Consider the following 15970-nt stretch of genomic DNA (forward strand, 5'->3'; position numbering starts at 1 on the left):
GAAGTCAATTTGGAGTTGAATGGGTTCACCAAAGAATCAGTATAAGGAAAAGAGGAGAGAGTGGTTAGTGCAGGAGAGATGGGGAAAGAATTGAGGGGTCAAGGATTGGAAATTATGTTGTAGACAAAGAATGAGGTTTTATAAGGGAAGTCAGAGAAATAGAAAGGAAATAAATAGATGGGGAGATTTCAGAATTCTTAAAAACAAAAGTATATATGTGAGTGATGGCAAGATCAAGGGCATGAATCTTGTGTGGGGGTGAGGTCGAGTGAAGGAGTAGGTCATGCATAGTTTGAGAAACTGAGTGGTTAGGGTGTTTGAAGAGAGGAATTACTATGGCAGCAAGAATTGTAAAGGAAAGGAGGAAAAAGTGAGGTATGTAGAGAACTCGTTGAGGAAGGAAGGGGAGTTCTCTGGAGACCTGTAGAATAAATTCTACCAGAATTTATGATTCTCAGAGGAAGAGAGATTACTGACAGATAGAAGTAGGAGAAGAACCTGACAGTGGCAATGTTGAACAAGGAATATTACAGTGCCACCATGACCAGTTGAATGAAGATACAGTCAAGTGTTAGAAAGCTTGGCCATGGAGGATGTATCATGGGAGAGGGAGAACCTGCCCAAGGCCATACAGGTAATAACAGAACAAGGATTTGAACTCATGTCTTCTGGTTCCAAATCAAGGACTTTTTTTCCCCACTGTTCCAATCTGCTTCTCCAATTCCCGAGTCCTTAAGAAAAATATGTTCAAGATATTCTGTTTGAGAATGCAAGGCAAGGCATAATACAGATTTATATCAAAAAACACCAAAACAGCCAATACTGAATGCTATCAAATTTTAATGAACAACTGAGGACCCAAAGAAGAGATATAAGAAAACTCTTCCACCAACTTCTTTGCAGATATGGAGGACTACAGATGCAGGACACCTCATATGGTGCTAGACTTTTTATTAGTTTTGCCTAAATTGTTAGAATTTTTTTCCTTATTATTTTTTAAGTCATAAGTCTCAAGTCTCAAGGGGGGGGAGAGGATGAGAAATAAATATCAGGAAACATGGATAATATAAAAAACAAAGTTATCAATAAAAATTAAATTTTAAGAAAAATTTTGGTCAAAAATAAAAAAGTTATGATGAATAAAAGGGGAATATATTCAGAAAACTTGACTATATAGAATAACTGATTCCTGGAACTATCTGGATATTTGAGAGTTTATTAATAAACTTGCAAAATAGAATGGTGTAATGAGACTGTGAAACTTACTCTTTTGGTAACTACCTTGCATATAGAAAGTATCCATTAAATATATTGAATTAAAAATATGGGTGTACACATAATGGGACTACAAGGTCACAATAAAGTCCTACTTTGACACCTCATTGTGATAAGGAGGTGACCCTGGGTTCTAGAAAACTATGCCAATAGAATTGTCTTAATGAAGTTTTAGAGAAGTTCTAGATTCCTAATATAAAAAGAGGCAACAATCCCCAGGTGTCATTTATAGTGCCAATGGACAAAGCTTAAGAGACACTGTTGGGTGTAGGGCAAGGCAACCCTAGTCACAGCCTTGATGTTAGAGAGGAGAGAGTTGCTACTTCTTGATTCTCCTTGAGCCCCTGCATTCTGCATTCTCTAAACCATGGCTTTGGAGAGAGGGTAGCTGTCAAGATTATTAGTCCCAACCCTAGACCATGGTCTTTACTTCTGAAGGAGAAAACTGGTGTGGCTAGGAGATAGACAACATAGCATAAGATCAGAGAAAGAATGTGAAACAAGTTTTATTGAAGGGAAATTCAAGACAAGACAGTCATGGAGGATTGAGACAAGGTCCAATCATCCCAGATCCCTAGTGGAATGGGCAGCAAAAGTGGTCAAGCCCTGTAAGTTTTTGTTTGTTTGTTGTTTTTGCAAGGCAAATGGGGTTAAGTGGCTTGCCCATATCCACACAGCTAGGTAACTATTAAGTGTCTGAGACCGAATTTGAACCCAGGTACTCCTGACTCCAGGGCTAGTGCTTTATCCATTGCTCCACGTAGCTGCCCTGAGCCCTGTAAGTTTTTATAGGGTTCATATTCGGGTCAAGAAAGGTCAGACATTGGGGGTGCACGAACTGGGAAAAAGAGGGGAGCCTGGAAGACTTCATTCGTCATGGGGGCACTATCTGGGAAACTGCCAGATATTCAAAGTTTTAATACTCCATTAGGAGGAAAAGGGCTTTCAGCTGTTGTTGCAGGGCTTAATTTGGTAAGGTGATTTAACTCAAAGGGTTTTGAGTCTACCCTGATCTTTTAGCAAGAAACACGGAAACAATTGAAGTCCTTCCAAGAACATTTCTCTGGTAGGTTCTACCTTGCTGGGGAGGAAAATTAGAAGTCCTTACAATAATACCATAAAGCTCAGAGGAGCTCAAGACTGAATTGGTCCCAGGGTGATGAGTTTTCCAGATGCAATTCTGAAAGACCCAGTCTTCCTATGATTTGGGATTTTAAGGAACAAAGGCATGGTGGTTCTAAGATTCTTGGACCCAACTTCAGGGTTTATCATCACAAGTCTATATGAAGCACACAAAGGGAGGTAAGGATTATAAGAGAGAAAGCACCGTATCAGAACGATGCATATCAATACCTTATTGTTCAGATCAGTAGAGGTAGCCAGTGATGAGAGGAGAGTAAAGGGGGATTAGGAGTGACCCAAAATGGTCTGAATTAGTACCATCTTCTAGTCAGGAGAACAGAACAAATTGCCATTGTGGGGGAATACACCAGCCTCAGTAAATTGGATGACGCTGAGCACAGAGGCTGATCAATTTTCTATGGGGAGGAGGGATCTTAATGGACCTCTCCTCAAATATTCCTACTCCTGTCAGTGGATGCATGAGAAAGCAGTATAGTTAGGTAAATCTGTGTGTGTTTAGATACTAATACATATATACACATATACACATATACACATACATATATACATACATATATATATATATATATATATATATATATATATATATATATATATATATATATATATTGATTAGACAAGATGGTGGGGATGAAGGGTAAGGGGGAGAAAGCATAGTGCAGTCTCTGTTAGCAGACCAAATCTCCAGAGGAGTTAGAATATTGATAATACCATAGACACCCCCAATCCCAGGGTTGAAGATTTCCTTGGAATCTCTGAACTGCTGGCAGTCAACATGTTCCAAATAATAGATGATAGTGATATGGGAACCTCCAGGTTTAACCTTATTTAACCTGGTGAATCTAATGAGATAGAACTGAACTGAAAGTGAGAAAGATCTGGATTCAAACTCTTCCTCTGATACCTAGAAGCTGTTGTCCTTCATTATGGAAGATGACCATAGCATTAGGGAGATGATGCCTTACATGCATGGGAATTGGATTGGAGTGGGGGGGGGCCGGGTGTGCTAAATCACCAGCCTCACTTTCTCCTCTGGAATTAGCTGGGACTGGTGGTCAGATATGAATCAGGATGACTGGAGATGGCCCTGGATGCGAGTGAATCAAGGTTAAGTGATTTGCCCAAGATCAAACAGGAAATGAAGCCAGGTCCTCTGTTTCCAGGGCTGGTGCTCTATCCACCAAACCACCTAGCTGGCCCTCTCTAGATATCACTTAATCCCTCAGTATGCTGAGCAAATTTCTAAGATTATAACAATATCAACAAAAAAGCATTTGAATAATTCTTAAGATTGAAAAGCACAAATATGTGATTTTATCCTCACAACTACCTTAGTAGGAGTAAGATAATACTATTATTTCCATTTTCCAGGAAAGTGACTTACTCAAGGTCCCAGAGCCTGGAAGCATTTGCGGCTAGAATTGAATTCAGATCTTCCTAAATCAATCTCTCTCTCTCTCTCTCTCTCTCTCTCTCTCTCTCTCTCTCTCTCTCTCTCTCTCTCTCTCCCTCTCTCTCTTTTTAGGTTTTTGCAAGGCAAATGGAGGTTAAGTGGCTTGCCCAAGGCCACACAGCTAGGTAATTATTAAGTGTCTGAGATAAGATTTGAACCCAGGTACTCCTGACTCCAGGGCTGGTGCTTTATCCACTGCACCACCTAGCCCATATCTGTTGGCCATTATAGACAAAGTATTATTTGTTCTGTTCTGCCCTCCCTTAGATTTCAGCTCTTTATCAGAGAAATTTGCTGCAAGGACTTTTCCTCAGTCTTTTGATTCACTAACAACTGTTCTGATTTTGTTTGTGATAGACTATTCAATTCTGAGTATTATATTGTCCATTTTCTCTCCTATGATCACTTCTTTTTCTTGTCTATTCAAGAACTCTCTCCCATTCATATCTGTCAAAAGTATCTCCTCTAAGCCTATAATATAATATATAATATATATAATAATATATAATATATATAATAATATATAATATATAATATAGAACATATAGAATAATATAGAATAATTTATAGGTAAGTCATATGTTCATTTAGGGTTTAGTCTTCTTTTTCTGAGATTGGGTTACTAAAATTATTTTTGATTCTTTAAATCTAGGTATTATATATATAATTTTTATAAGTTCAGTTGGTATTTAATTGGACCTGGTTTCAATAGTTTCTAATAATTTCCATAATTTTCTCTTCTTTTATTATTAATTTTCCACTTTTAATTTTGGAAAATTGTTTTTTCTTTTTTAAAAATCAAATTAACTAATATATTTTCCATTTTAAATTAGTTTTTGGTTGTATTTGTCAATTCAATTTTTTGTGATTTTATTTTTTCTGTTTTTTGATTTTCAGAATTCTGTTTTTCTATTTAGCTGGAAGTTTTCGACTTACTACTTGGTGTGTTTAGAGACATAAATATTCACTCAAAGACTACTTTGCTACATCCTCAAAGTTTTGATGTTATCTCATTGTAGTCATTTCCTTTGATGATTCATTCTTTCATTTATTTCTTAAGATAAATTCCTTAAGATAAATTATTCATTTCATTTTAAGTTTCTTATTTTTAAGTACCATTTATTGAATATAATTTTGTACTCAGTAAAGGATGTATTTAGTATTTCTACTTTTCCATCTATTTTATCTATAGACCTAGAAGGATTTCTATCATTTCTGAAGTGGTTGAATTAATTATGATACATGAATATAATAGAATATTACCATGCTGTAGGACATAACAAATATAAACAATTACATGATCTAATTCAGAATGAACTGAGCTAGGGAAAAAAATATGCAATAGCCAAAACAATGTGAAAAATGGAAAGAATATCAAACATAAAACAACTGAAAAGGAATTTTGCAAAATTACAGAGAAAAAAATGCTCCCCCCCAAAAATATGAAAAGATTCCTCCCACTCCAATCCAGAGGTGGGAGGCCCGGGGATGTGGAATGCTGCATATATTTGGGGTAGGATAATGGCACAGAATGGAAAGAGTGCTGACCTTGGAGTCAAGAGGATGGAAGTTGGAATCTAGGCTCAGACACTTGCCACTTACTAACTGTATGACCTTGGGCAAGTCACTTAACCCTGATGGCCTCGCATCCAGGGCCATCTCCAGTCATCTGGATTCATATCTGGCCACTGGACCCAGATGATTCTGGAGGAGAAAGTGAGGCTGGTGACTTAGCACAGCCCCCTCTCACTCACATCCAATCCATGTGTTTGTCATGGCACCACCTCCCTGATGTTGTGGTCTTCTTTGAAAATGAAGGACAAACATTATATTCCATAGATGGAAGGTCAGGTCCCTCCCAATTCTTAAATGGGGTAATTCTGTGAACTAACCCTGGATGTCTGTGGAGATAATATTCACTACCCAGGCTCCCTTATGTAATGTCTTCATAATGAATTAGATCTAAATCAGGTTAACCTCTCTTCTTTTAAAAGATAATAATTTTTGTTTTAATTTTATTTCATTTTAATTTTATTTCATTCTTCTTCCAAGAGAGAAAGAAAAAAAAAGAGAAAAGAGAGAGGAATAATAATAAAACTATAATAACTAGCTATTTTATAATGCTTTAAGATTTGCAAAGCAATATATATATTATATATATATATCCATATATATATCCATATATATATATATATATATAAACTCATTTGATCCTCCCAACAATAATGTCCGTTTTACAGATAAGGAAACTGAGGCAGACTAAAGTTACGTGCCAGAAGTAGGATTTGGATTCAGATCTTTCTGGCTCTAGATCTAGTACTCTATCTACTGTGCCATAGAAAAAAGAAAAAGACAGGAAAGAAGAAAGGAAAAGAAAGCCCTCATAACAAATAAATATAGTTAAGCAAAGAAAATTCACTCATTGACCTCATGCAAAAAATGGATATGTCATCCTGCATTTTAATTCCATTACCGATCAACTGAGTATACCTTCTAGGTCTATAGATAATTGCCCTTCTGGAACTGATCAGAATTCTAAAATCTTTTCAAAGTTTTTTTTTTTTTTTAAGTTGTTGCTATTCGGGATGGTTAGGTGGCATAGTGAATAGAGCACCAGTCCTGGAGTCAGGAGTACTTGAGTTCAAATCTGACCTCAGACACTTAATAATTGCCTAGCTATGTGGCCTTGGGCAAGCCACTTAACCCCATTTGCCTGCTAAAACCTAAAAAAAGTTGTTGCTATTTAATAAATTGTATACTTGATTCTTCTCATTTTAGGCTGCATTAGTTCATACAGATCTTCCCAGCTTTCTCCAAAGCTATCCGTTTCATCATTGTTTTTTGGCATAGTAGTATTCCATTCCATTCACATATCATTATTTGTTAAATCATACCTCGATAGTTGGGTACCCCTTCTTATTTGTAGTTCTTTGACACCACAAAAAAGAGTTGTTAAAAATATTTTTGTACATATGTTCTTTTCCTTTTTCCTTATGTTTCTTTGATGTTTTATAGCCGAGTCAAAGAGAAAGAACAGGTTAGGGACATAGCTTTAGACATAGCTATAAATTACTTTCCAGAATAGTTGGAAACTCCATCATCTTTCCTGTTTTTCCCTCAGACCCTATAGCATTTGTCATTTTTCTTTTTCCTTTTCTTTTTTTCAGTCATTTCTTCCTGCCCTGTCTTCTATATATTTTTCATAATATGACATGTATTACATTGCTTTGGGGTACAAATACACTAGTAGCTAGGTCTGGAGTCAGAGAGAGTCATCTTCTGAGTTCAAATTTGACCTCAGACACTCAGTAGCTGTGTGACCCTGAGCAAATCACTTAACTCTGTTTGCCTCAGTTTCCTTATCTCTAAAATGTGTTTAGGAATTGTCTCTACATAAGAAAACCCTAAATGGGGTCATGAAGAATCAGACAAAACTAAAAATAAGTGAGCAACAGCAACTGATACATCATGTGGATGCTCACTGGATGCTCCTTTCATTCTGGGGGCTTGCTAATTTATTGTTATGATCTCAGGTCTGAATCTCACCACCCCAGCTGCAACAGGGTTGCTTTGTCTTTTTCTTTGTCTCTTATTCCCACAGCTGGTTCCAGTCCCCCAGACCTTGAGGACTAACTAAACATTCTTATTATTCAAGTCAAGGTCATCTCTCTCCCTTCTCTGCTGATTTTGCCAGTTCTTCACAGAGTTGCTCTAAGAGTCAAATAAGAGAATGCATATAAATACTCCAATGAAGCTGTGAACTTGTCAATTCAGAAACTCTCTCTAGGGCAGCCTCCTCTCATCCTCATTTTCTACTGTCATAGATTATGACTCAAAGTTGTTCAATAAGTGAGGAAGACATGCAGATCTTTCTACACAACTTTATGTGATAACTATTACAGAGTTGAAGAATAAAGTGCTTTGTGAGGTTTGATATGTGAGATATGAACCAGCTTTTTGGAGGAATTGGCATTTTAATTAGTCTTTAAAGCAGAGGTTCCTAGCCTGGTATCTGTGAACAGATTTTGGAGGAACTATAAACTTGGAAAGGGAAAAAATTATATATTTTCAGTGTAACATATTTCCTTTGTAATTCTGTGTATTTTGTTTATTTAAAAAGAAAAATTGGGAAGAGGTCCAGGCTACCAAAGACATTGATGAGCTAAGAAATTCTCCTTTAAAAGATAAGTAGGTGATAACTAAGAGTTGTTTTCATTTGAATTTCTCTAATTAATAGTGATTTAGAGCATTTTTTCATATGACTATAAATAGCTTTGATTTCTTTGTCTGAAAACTGTCTATTTATATGCTTTGACCATTTATCAACTGGGGAATGACTGAAACAAGCATTTAATTTAAGCTAGGAAATAGGTCAAGACTTACAAATGTTATCTAATTTGATCCTCACAACAAGCCTATGAGATGGGGGCTACCATGATCCTCATTCATCAGTTGAGGAAACTGAGGTAAATAGAGCTTGAGTTCTGTGATAGCCAAGCTCTGAATCCAAATATGAAATTTGTGAAATATAGCTCTTGGTCCAGAATTCTTTCTACTTCACCACCTAGCTGCCTCTGTTGATATTAATTGAAAAAATGTTTACCATGTATTTCTTTTGTGTATATATATACAAATATACATTTACACATGTATGTTTGTATGCATACATTCAATTGTATACATATAGGTATAAATGTATAGTTATATATCATATATATATGAATTATATGTAATAGGCAATATACTTTTATATTTCCCTACATATGATCATGTTTTTTCCTCTTCTGAAATGTAATTTCCTTGAGGGTGGTCAGATTCTACTACATGTTTTTAAAGGATACAAGTTTCACAGCTATAGAGTAGCTCAGAAAATCAAGTTTCATGGATGATGATTAAGTGATTTGGTCAGTTCAAACAACTAATAAATGTCTGAGATGCGATTTGCATCAAATTTTTTTTTATTTAAAAGCCACTGCTCCTTTCTACTGTTCTATGGTATCTTTCAACTCATGATGGAGCTATGATTTAAAGGCATGGTCTGATTCCTAGGCCTGCTAGACCACAGCTGCTTCAAGTCTTCAAAGATATATTTTTTAAAATCTTAAGAGTCATCACTTGTGACCCTCCTCCAAGTTATGAGTCCCTCAGGCCCCATCACCTCTACCTTGCAGCCAGCAGAAGGACATTACATTACTGAGCCAGTGTATAGAGGACACGTTTTCATGACACATGGGATGGAAGTTATCCATCAAACAGATGCTCCAGCTGCCCTTGGACTGGAACTTGCTGGGAGTTGACCGTGGCTCCTGCCCATTCTTGCCGACACCTTCATTTTGTGTAGGATCCCTGTATGATCATCAGTGGACTGCTGCCTCATCCCAGTATAAACTTATCCTTGGGTCTCCATCTCTTTGTTGGGCTTTATTCATAGTCTCTCTCTCTCTCTCTCTCTCTCTCTCTCTCTCTCTCTCTCTCTCTCTCTCTCTCTCTCTCTCTCTCTCTCTCTCTCTCTCTCTCTCTCTCTCTTCCTGCTCCTCCTCCTCCCTCCCTCCCTCCCTCCCTCCTCACTGGGTATCAATATGGTCTCTTTTAGATGATCAAGCTTCAAAATTGTATTTCCCAGTCCTGCTTTTGTGAGTCCCCTGAATATATCTACCATTATTAAAACAACTCACATTTTGATATCACTTTGAGATTTACAGAATATTTTCTATAATATCAGATTAAGTTGATGGGTAGATTACTTTTACTGAAATGTTTTTTCCTCTATCTTTTTTATTTTCTATTATAAATGGAAAGAAAGTTAATGTTAGAATAAAAGTTATAAATAATTTTTAAAAATCTAAAGTGCCTTTCTCCAACAATTCTTTAAGTAAGTAATATAAACACTATTATCCACATTTTATAGATAGGAAACTGAGGGTCAGAGCAGTGTTTATCTCCTGCTCACACTTTTGTCTGAGGTAGAATCTCAACTTTGATTTTGCCCCCAAAATTGGTGCACTTTCCCTGATTCCTACCCTATTCCAATTAATTATTCTATCTACAGATTGCATCCACAGAGGTAGTTTAAGACTTAAGGAATAAAACATTCACCACGCCAACCATTTAGTTTATTCAAGGCAGGAATTTCAGATTTGACTTCTAACCCTCCTGAGCCAGGTTCCAGAATCTATAGCATATTGTTACAGTAAAATTTCTTCTAGGGTTGTTTCTTTTTTCAATTCAATTTAATAAATATTTATTAAGCACTGTCCTAAGTGCTGGGGGATCCAAAAAGAGGGAAAAGAAATTTTATATATTAAGTGGTCTTGCAGCTCTGAGATGAATCAATAAGCAACTACTTACAGGGGGATACAAAAAAGAGCAAAAGAACATTATTTCATATATTAGGTGGTCTTGCATCTATGAGATAAATGTAAGTAACTGCTAGAAACTAGAATAGGACCCAACACAATGAAACAGTGATACAAAACAAAAATGTTGCAACCAATACTTATGAAGCCTAGTATATGCAAAACACAATATTAGGTTGTAGGCACACAAAGACAAAATGTGTGATCCTGACTGTGCCTCCTCATTATTTGAATTCTTTCCTTCTGACTGCTTGTAGTAGTTTTTCATTGACCTACAAGCACTGGATTTTGACTATGATGTTCCTGGGAGTTTTCATTTTGGGGTTTCTTTCAGGAGATAACTGGTAGAATCTTTCTGTTTCCCTTTTACCCTCTGGTTCAAAGAAATCTGGGCAATTTTCCAAAAGATGTCTTTTTTTTCCTTTTCGTTACAGCATTTTCAGATAGTCCAATGATTCTTAATTTTTTTTCTCTTCCAGTTGTTTTCTAGATCAGTTGTTTTTGCAATGAGATTACTTACTTTCCCCTATTTTTTTCAGTCATTTGACTTTGTTTTATTTCTTGTTGTCTCATGGTGTCATTGGCTTCTGTTTGACCCATTCTAATTTTCAGGGAGTCTGTTGATTTGACAAGATTTTGTGCTTTGAGCCAACCTGTTAAATTTCTTTCAAATTCTTTCTTCCATAAATTTGATTTCTTTTCTAAATTTTTCCTTAAACTCTAACATCTTTTAACTCTTGCTCCATTTCTTCTAATATTCTACTTAAACTTTTGCCAAATCTGTGTTTTTTTCCCCTGAGAGCTTGCTTGTTGATGTTTGGAATCCTTGTCTTCTAAATTCAGATCTTGCTCTGCCCCCATATTGTTGCTGTTTGTCCATTCTTCTAATTTACTTCCTGACTGGTGTTATTATGGCTATGATGAGAGCTGGCCTTTGTTGAACTTTCAGACAGAAGGTTTGGGTTGGTCTTGTTGCTCCTTTCTTAGGTTATTAAGTATTTTGTTATTCCCAGGATTTCAGAAACAAGCTAAGGATCTGGAAACTTTCAGTTGTCTGATCAAGGGGGAAAAACTTATCACTGCCCCATCTAGTCTGAACTCTACAAGTTCCTGATCTAGCTCTGAGCCTCAGCAAGAGGAACCATCCCTAAGCAGTCAGCTAGGAAGTTCTATTGGTTTAGAATGGTAAAATTATAGACTTCTTTTTGATCTGGGATTCCTGCTCTGGTTGTTCCTTTGCAGGTTGAGTGAGACCCTCTTCTATACCTGGGAGTCCGAATCTCCCCATTGCTCCTAGCTTCTGAGCTTCTTCCTATCTCAGTACACCCCCAGGGACTCCCTACCCAGGAACACAGTCTTCTCAGTCCACCCTGGATCTATGACCATGACCTGGGTTAGGATTCCACAAAGCTGCCAATTCACACCCATCTCCATTGCATGGTCCTTGATAGATCTGGGTGTCCAATAAGCACCTTGAACCTCTCTTATCCCTGGTGTAAAAATCCCTCCCTGGGTTTTAGAGTTTTGGAGACCAGCAGGCTCCTGGGCCGATCCTGTCCTCACAGCATCTATGGACCTCTCTGTCTATTCTTCTCTGCCAAGATGGGCGGGACAAGTGACTTACTATGACTTTTTTCTGAATTTTCCCTTCAGAATTTGATTTGAAGCATTTGGTTTGGAAGAGTTTTGTGGGAAGGAGCTCAATGTATCACTGCTTACCACACTTCTCTATCTTGGCTTCTTCTTGAGAGGCATCTTCTCACTCCTCTCCTTTTAGCCAACCTATTAATTTATTTTTATTAATATTTATTAATGGCCTATACTAAGTTCTAGAGATTCAAAGAAAGGCCAAAAACAGTCCCTGCTCTCGGGAGTTCACAGTGAAAGGGTGATACATGTAAACAAATATATACAGATAAGCCATATAAAGAATAAATAGAAAGTAATTGAGAAGGGGCAGCTAGGTGGCGTAGTGGATAAAGCACAGGCCTTGGAGTCAGGAGTACCTGGGTTCAAATCCGGTCTCAGACATTTAATAATTACCTAGCTGTGAGGCCTTGGGAAAGCCACTTAACCCCATTTGCCTTGTAAAAACCTAAAAAAAAGTGAAAAGAAAGAAAGTAATTGAGAAGGAAGATGTTGACATCAAGGGGGCACCAGGACAAGCTTCTTGAAGAAGGCAGAACTTTAGCTGAGACCCAAAGGAAGTAAAAGAAGATAAGAGGGCAGCTATATGGTGCAGAGGACAAAGGGCTAAGTCTGGAATCAGGAAGACCCCAGTCCAAATCTGACTACAAATACTTACTGATTTTGTGACCCTAGGCAAATCACTTCACTCTGGTTGCTTCAGTTTCCTCATCTGTCAAATGAGCTGGGGAAGGAAATGGCAAACATTTTAAGTTCTACAAAGAACTCTACAACATTTTACTATGATCCTCAAAGTCATCTTGAGAGGTAGATGCTATTTTTATTCCTATTTTATAGATGAGAAAATGGAACTTGACAGAGGTTACATGACTTACCCAAACTCACATAGCTAGTCAGTGTTTTAGACCAAATTCGAACTTAGGTCTTCCCAGTTCCAAGTCCAGCTAGCAGTCCACTGTGTGATCTAACTAAATATTTGGTCTCCAAATTCTAGGAAAGCTCTCATTACCAGCAAGCCCCTAGTTTCATCAGCTCAGAAAAGATGTCTAGTCAGCAGTCTCCTAGCCTTAGACTTTTGAGTCCTCTTCAAAAATGGACAATCACCAACCACTAAGTGTTCTGGAACAAGACCCACTGATGAAAGGTCTAGACCAGGATGCTGAATCTTTTACCTCTTCTAGGCTGTATTGCCCAACAAAAGCTATTAAGGGTAGCATGCAGAATACCTAACCATGAATACAGTGCAACCCGCACCACCAGGGAGCAAACCACAAATGTGATGCAGCCATGAGGAATCCCTGAGGGTTAAGACATGCTGACTGCAGGCTGGACTCACTTGGTCTAGGAGATCCTCACTCAATTCCATCTGAAGGAATCCCCCAGGAGCTGTGTAAAAGAAGTTCGATTGTGTGTCCCCAAATGGTCACCTCCTCCATAATGCCAGCTCCATCCCTGATGGTGCCCTCGCCTTCTGTTCTCTCTCTCTGTTTTCTTCTGAACACATCCTCTTAGAACTAACCCTAAAAGCGGGGTGAGCCTTCAAACGACCTGTTGGAGTCAGCAGAAACGATGCCATACAGATTTCCTGCTCCTTCCCTAAGAGCCAGAAGGTTGTGATTCAGGTATCCCTAGAGTGAGCCAATGTTTAGGGTAACTCCCTGGTCACCAGGTGACTCACAACAAACAAAGCTAAACTGATACCCTGTTATCTCCTCTATCATCTGAATTAGTCACTGACACAGCAATGAATTTGGTGCCACCTCCCAGCACTTTTCCTTATCCAAACAATTTTTTTCATGGTCAAAATCAACAAGAAGGTAGATTTTTTACTCAGTGTAAAAAAAAATTGGCATTCCTATAAACACAGTGGAAAAGAAAAAAAGGGATCGCACATAAAACCATAAATCTCTGGTGTTTAGTTTTTCTTTTTAATTATACAATAATGTCAACAAGTAACTTTCTAAGCTGAGCAGCTTGTCTCTTGTTCTTTCTGGGGGTCTTTCTGTTTTTTTCTATACACTGTTAAAGAAATGATTCATTGGCTGCAGAACAGTTTATTAACAATTAGAGATGTCCAGAAATGGAATAGGCTGGAGTGGGGCTGGAAGGTGACTAGAGGAAGGAATAGCGAGTTCCCCATAATTTTCACAGATCTTGGGAACCCAGACCTAGAGATGACCTCAGGGAACTCAGAGGTGAGCTAGGTTTTTCAGGTAGAGGCTGGGTGTCTATTTGTTGGAAAATTAACTTACCCCAAGGACTAGAATTTTCATTTTTCTGGCCAAGTCATACTGCACTTACTTTCCAATCAGGGGTCTTGAAAAATGAAGTAGATGGTGCTTGTTTTCAACCTAAACGATCTTGAAATTGTTCCTTCATTTTTCCCAACTGATAAATAGTCAAATCATATGAACACAGTTTTCAGTTGAAGAAATCTATAGTCATATTTTAAAAAATGCTCTAAATCATTATTGATTTAAAAATGCTAATTAAAACAATTCTAAGATATCACCTCACACCTGTCAGATTGACTAATATGAAAAGTGACAAACCTTTTGGTGTTTATCCCCTCTCCTAAAATTAAGCTCAACGTGTTAATCTCCAGAGTTTGCCCTAATAAGGAACAAATGCTATCAAGCCAATTTGTATTTATTAGCCTCCAGAAGTTTGTCTTAAGAAAGAGAAAATTGGTTAATATGCATATTTAATAATTCTTCTAACCTCTGCAACCACAATATATATGCATCATGGGGTCCATCTAACCAAGCCTGCAGAAATTAGATCTTGGAGCACATTTATAGGGAGTAGATAAAGGACTATAAAATTGATGATGGCCAATGAAATTACATATTCTTTCTGTCACATATAATATTTTATAGCTTTCTTTCCAGATTTAAAATGTCTACTTCATGACTATCAAGGACCCCATTAGGAAGAAGAAGAGTGCCTTATAGAAACTTCCATAATACATAGGATTCTCTCTCTCCTTTCAGAATATCTGTACCATCCTATGACTGTTGATACAATGAGGAGATTTATAATTGTTATTAGAAAGATAACCAGGCAAGCTTCTTTTCTCAAGAGGGAGTCGATATTTTCTCATATAGAGTTGACATCTCTAGATTCAGATTTATAATTGTTATTAAAGGGAGAGAAGCAGACTTTGACAAGAAATATAAATTTAAAACATATATATATATATATATATATACATATATATATATATATATATATATATATATAAAATTCAGTGTTCACACACAAAAAGGAAAATGACAAACATTGGAGGGGTTGTGGGAAAATTGGGACACTAATACATTGCTGATAGAATTGAAAACTAATCTACCCATTTTGAAGGTAATTTGGAATTAAGACTAAAGAGCTATAAAACTATGCATGGCTCTAACCCAACAACAGTACCACTAGTCCTATATCCCAAAGAGATTTTTACAAAAGGAAAATGACTTATTTGCACAAAATATTTATAGCAACTTTTTTTGCGGTGGGAAAGAATTAGAAATTGAGGGGATGTCCATCAATTGGGGAATGACTGAACAAACTGTTGTATATGATTGTGATGGAATACTATCATATTATAAGAAATAATGAGCAGGAAACTCTCAGAAAAATCTGGAAAGACATATAACTGATGCAAGGTGAAATGAGCAGACCAAGAGAACACTGTATAATGAAGATCTGTGAATGACTTAGCTCTTCTCAGCAATAAAATGATATAAGACAATCCAAAAGAATCCATGATGAAAAATGCTATCCACCTCTTGGAGTCTGAAAGTGGATCAAGCATTTTCTGAACCCTCTTTATTTTTCTCTGTTGTTATCATTGTTTTGGTCTATGTTTTCTTTCACAGTATGAATACCATGGAAATATACTTTGCATGACTGTACATCAAATTACTTGTCTTCTCAAAGTGGGGGGAGGAAGAAAGGGAGAGAATGGAAAAAATATTTTGAAAAAAACCAGATTGTACTTTCATTTGGGGAAGCTCTGTTTGTATTACAAGCTCCTATTAGATTACTTTGAATATTAATTAATTGTTAATCAATTATTTCTTTGTTCCTCTCCAGTACTCTGGAG

This window comes from Macrotis lagotis, chromosome 2 (assembly GCF_037893015.1).
Source record: "Macrotis lagotis isolate mMagLag1 chromosome 2, bilby.v1.9.chrom.fasta, whole genome shotgun sequence".
NCBI classification, from domain to species: Eukaryota; Metazoa; Chordata; class Mammalia; order Peramelemorphia; family Peramelidae; genus Macrotis; species Macrotis lagotis.